The following is a 5,057-nucleotide window of genomic DNA, read 5'->3' as shown; positions in this document are numbered from 1 at the left end:
TCCACTCGGAGGAAGTGATGAGCGAAGCTGACCCCACTGAAACCGCTGATGTCCATCGCCTAAGGCAACTGAGACAACCCCAGGTAGGAGTGAGACAGAGAAACAGCAGTGGCCCGCAACAGATTCCTTTGTGCATGACCTGCGGGGGTGCCCATTCCCGGGCATCTTGCAGATTTAGAAACGCCAGCTGCCTTAACTGCCACAAGAAAGGTCACCTTGCAAGAGTCTGTCAGGCAGCACGAGCTCCATCCCAGAAGTTTCCCTCATCTCCTAGCCTCCAAAGGCAAGTAGAAGACTGTCACACGTGTTACCACGCCAACCACACTTCCCAAACTCCTAATAAGATTAAACTCTCTCTCTCCTTAGAAGGTAAACCTTGCACCATGGAGGTGGACACCGGTTCAGTGCTCTCAATCATCTCCTGGGAGATGCTGAAAAGGATTCAACCCAGACTGACCCGGAAACAGCTACAAAAGTGCCACCTCACGCTGAGAGACTATCAAGGCAAGAACATCCCTGTCCTCGGGAAAGGCAAGTTCCTTGTTAAATTCCAAACCTTCAAAGGCCATTTGCCTTTAGTGGTGGTTAATGGTACCCTCCCTAGTCTCTTGGGGTTAGATTGGTTCCCCTCTCTCGGCCTTAATGTCACAGGAATCCATGCTGTCTCAACTTCTGATGTAGACACATTATTCTCTGACTATTCCGACGTTTTCAGTAGCGAGCTGGGTTGCTACAATGGCACACCCATCTCTTTCTCTGTAGACCCCCAGGCAGTTCCTGTCCGCCTGAAATTCCGTAGGGTTCCCTTCGCCATCCGCCCCAAATTGGATGCGGAACTTGACAAACTCCTCGAGCAAGGGGTAATTGAGCCCACAGATTTCGCCAAGTGGGAGACCCCCATAGTCACCCCACTTAAAAAGGACGGTAGTTTGAGAATTTGTGCTGATTACAAAACGACACTTAACCGTTATCTCCAGGTTAGCGCATACCCCGTTCCAGTTATCCAGCACCTATTGCACACTTTTGAACCCGGCACAATTTTTGCCAAGCTAGACATGTCGCAGGCATATCAACAGTTCCCTGTCGACAGCCACACAGCAGACTTACAAACAATTGTAACACACAGGGGGGCATTTAGGTGCAAGCGCCTCCAATTTGGCGTTAGCGTGGCCCCGGGGATTTTTCAGTCGCTAATGGAAAGAATCCTCCAAGGTCTTCCAGGAGTAGTCCCCTATTTCGACGATATTTTGGTCTCAGCGAAGGACAGACCCCAGCTCCTCCAGAGGGTGAGAGCAGTATTGGAGAAGTTTAGACAGCATGGTCTCAAACTCAAACGGGAGAAGTGCACCATCGCCACTAAACAGGTGGACTTTTTAGGATATAGACTTGACGCCTCAGGCATCCACCCAGTGGAGTCAAAAGTAAAAGCCATCCACGAGGCACCCACACCAAATAATAAAACGGAACTGCAAGCCTTCCTAGGTTTATTAAATTTCTACGCCTCGTTCTTGCCACACAAAGCTTCAGTCGCTGAACCGCTACACAGGTTGTTAGATAAAGACGCTCCGTGGCACTGGGGCCCCAAGGAGTCTTTCGCATTTAAAGTAATCAAATCGCTACTCACCTCTGACGCCGTTTTAATTCAATTCAACCAACGCCTACCTTTGGTTTTAGCCGCTGATGCATCCCCCTTCGGGATAGGAGCTGTCCTTAGTCACAGGCTCCCCAATGGCACAGAAGCACCAATTGCCTTTTTCTCCAGGACCCTTTCCACGACTGAAAGAAACTACAGCCAGATTGACAAGGAGGCTCTGGCTGCAGTAGCGGCAGTCAAAAATTTCACGAATTCCTTTTTGGCCACCATTTCGAACTCATCACAGACCACAAGCCGCTCTTGGGACTTTTATCGGGAGACAGGCAAACTCCACAAGTTCTGTCCCCCAGGATGACCAGATGGACATTGTTTTTGGCAGCCTATTAGTTCAAGCTGGTCCATCGCCCCGGTAAGACTTTAAGCCACGCAGATGCTCTCAGCTGCTGCCCTTTACTGACCCCAGTTGAAGACCCAGCTCCGGTGCACGCGATCTTCGAAGTCAACGAACTTAAGCTACCAGTAACTGCTGATGACATCGCGGCACACTCCAAGAAAGATAGACTAATCGCCCAGGTTCTGGACTGGGTGGGGAGGGGGTGGCCAGAAACAAAGTGTTCAGTTGATTTTGTCCCATTTAAAACTCGTCAACAGGAACTATCAAAACTCCAGGGATGCCTGTTGTGGGGTACCAGAGTCGTTGTCACATCCACCCTTCGCGTGCCCATATTGAAGGTGCTGCACGAGGGCCATCTGGGTATCGTGCGAATGAAGGCGTTGGCTCGCAGTTACGTATGGTGGCCCGGGATGGACGATCAGATCGCAGAGTGGGTAAGCTCCTGTAAACCCTGTCAGGAATCCAGAGCAGCCCCACCAGCAGCCTCACCCACAAAGTGGGAAAGTGCCAATGCCCCCTGGTCACGGTTACACATCGACCTGGCCGGTCCGGTCCATGGCAAGTCTTTCTTGGTGGTCGTGGATTCGTATTCTAAATGGATAGACGTTGCCTTGCTCCCCACGACCACCATGCAGGCAGTTGTCAAAGCCCTGACCAGACTTTTTGTGACTCATGGGCTCCTGGACACAATAGTCTCCGACAACAGGCCTCAGTTCTCGTCCTGCGAATTTAGCAGGTATGTCACGAACCTGGGCATCCGACACGTCCTCACGGCCCCCTTTCACCCTGCTAGCAATGGGATGGCGGAGAGAGCCGTCAGGTCGGCTAAGGAGGCACTAGCCCGATTCGGTCAGGAAGACTGGCATTCCAAGCTATCCCATTTCCTCCTCAGCCAGCATACAACCCCATGCACTAGCACTAACAAATCCCCGGCTGAACTGTTAATGGGGAGACGCTTAAGGACCACTCTTGATAGGCTGCATCCTCACTACTGTCCTGATACCCCTTTGGGTTCTGACAGCCAGGTGCGAGACTTTGCCTTGCAGGACCCAGTCTTTGCGAGGAACTATGCAGGAGATCCATTGTGGGTACCAGGGCAGATCGTAGCCATCACCGGTCCAAGGTCCTACCGGATCCAATTAGAAGACGGTCGAGTATGGCGGAGACACCTGGACCAGCTACGCAGGTGGAGGAGTGACGGGAACAGCGGTGAGCCGAATCCAGCAGCCAACCCTCGAATCCTCACCCAGTTTCCAGAGGGAAATTCCCTGAGGGGCCAGACATTCCCACTCGAACAAAGTGAACCAAGAACGGACCTAGACCGCCAGCCGGAAGCTCCTGCACGTCCACCCGGCGGGAGCACCGACCGTCCAGGCCGAGGCACTCCACCGAGCCAAACCGAACGAGGGGAGACTTTTCGTTCCCCGGATCCTGTGCCAATCCCAGAGGACTCCATAGCAGCCTCGGATCCGCGCTCCTTGGACTCAATGCCAACCAGCAGTTCTCCTGAGCTACGACGTTCGGGTCGCCAGCGGAGTCCTCCATCATACCTCAAAGACTATGCATGCACCCAGCCAGGGGGGAGGGGTGTTATGTCTTTGGAACTGGTTGGAGTTCCCAACCAGGTCCGCACTTTAGGCGGGAGCATCAGCAGCTCCCATTGGTTGGCTCCGTTTGGCAATCGGCTATAAAAGCCGGCTGCCGGACGGAGCCAGCCATTGTTGTTCTCCAGCAGTCTGCCTTGTTAGCGGGCAGGCACAACAACCCTTTATTCCCCTGAATAAAGCCTTTACTTGTATGCTCTGGTCTTGGCCTCGTTTGTCCCTTCGCTCTACAACAGTTAGTATCCTCTTCGTGGAAGTCTTTGTTAAGTGCAACATTCCTAGCATTCTTAAAGCTACTCTTTAGATCTTCAGCTCTGATTTTAAGCAGAGAGGGACCTTGCTTAGCACTGAACCAGTGCAGACTCAGCTAGCCGATGGCAGGAACACAGATATCTAACTGAATCTGTGATTCTGTGAGCAACTCAATCTGCCTGCCTGATTTGCCTGAATGTGGGTAAAAGTTGCTCTTTTTCTATAAAAATATCAATATTTATATCAATATTTATAATATTTACATACAAGCCATGCCCAGCCACCTGTCACGTGGCCACCAGTCTGGGCCTCGCCTTCCCCTCACCGTAGCTCCTTGTAGCTGCCTGCGCCTTACCTTGCCCTCCCTATAGCTCCTCATAGCTGCCTGGGCCTCGCCCTGCCCTCCTCAGGCCTTGGAAACAGGCAAAAAACACTTGCTAAGCAACTGGCCATTAAGCAAGGACCTAGTCATTAAGCAAGGACCACTTAAATTTGCTTTGCCAATCACATGGCCACCTGCCCTGTCCTCCCCAGGGCTCCCCTGGACTTGGAACTGGCAAAAAACACTTGCTAAGCAATTTGCCACTAAGTGAGGACCTGGCCATTAAGAGAGGACCAGTTAAATTTGGTTTCCCAGTCACATAGTCACCTTCCCGGGCCTCTCCAGCCACATGATCACCTAGCCTTGACCACCCCTGTCACATGACCACCTAGCCACGCCCAGTCAGCAAGCCACTCCCATCCCAGTCACATGACCACCTAGCCACACCCACAAATTAGGCCATGCCCACAGAACTGGTTGTTAAGAAATTTGAAACCCACCTCTGGAATGCCATCAACCTGGAATATCACCAAACTCCATAACTCTGGATGGATGAACTTTCCCAATGGTCTCCGGAGACAAGTTACTACATTGAGAAACAACAAAAGTCACCTGGGTGTTGAACTACCTTCATCCAGCATCACTTTTTGGACAAGACCTGACAGGAAGGCCCACAACCACAACAGAACAGGGCCCCAGGGATGGAGCTATGATTTTCTTTTTTCCAGCTTCTCCTCTGGAAATGGAGCTCTGGAGAAGTTTGGGCTCCCTAGAGAAGTGGCTTCTCTGTGTAATTTTCAAAATTCTGGCCTCTTAGATCTCATCTGCTACTTCTCCAGTGATTGTCTTTGAGGTAAACATCAGACAGAATCGAAATCTTGCATCAGAAAA

Source organism: Pseudonaja textilis, chromosome 2, assembly GCF_049901715.1.
Source record: "Pseudonaja textilis isolate UNSWEBS1 chromosome 2, rPseTex1.2, whole genome shotgun sequence".
In the NCBI taxonomy this organism is placed as follows: Eukaryota; Metazoa; Chordata; class Lepidosauria; order Squamata; family Elapidae; genus Pseudonaja; species Pseudonaja textilis.
The sequence above is the reverse complement of the archived record's forward strand: the minus strand, read 5'-3'. Positions refer to the sequence as shown.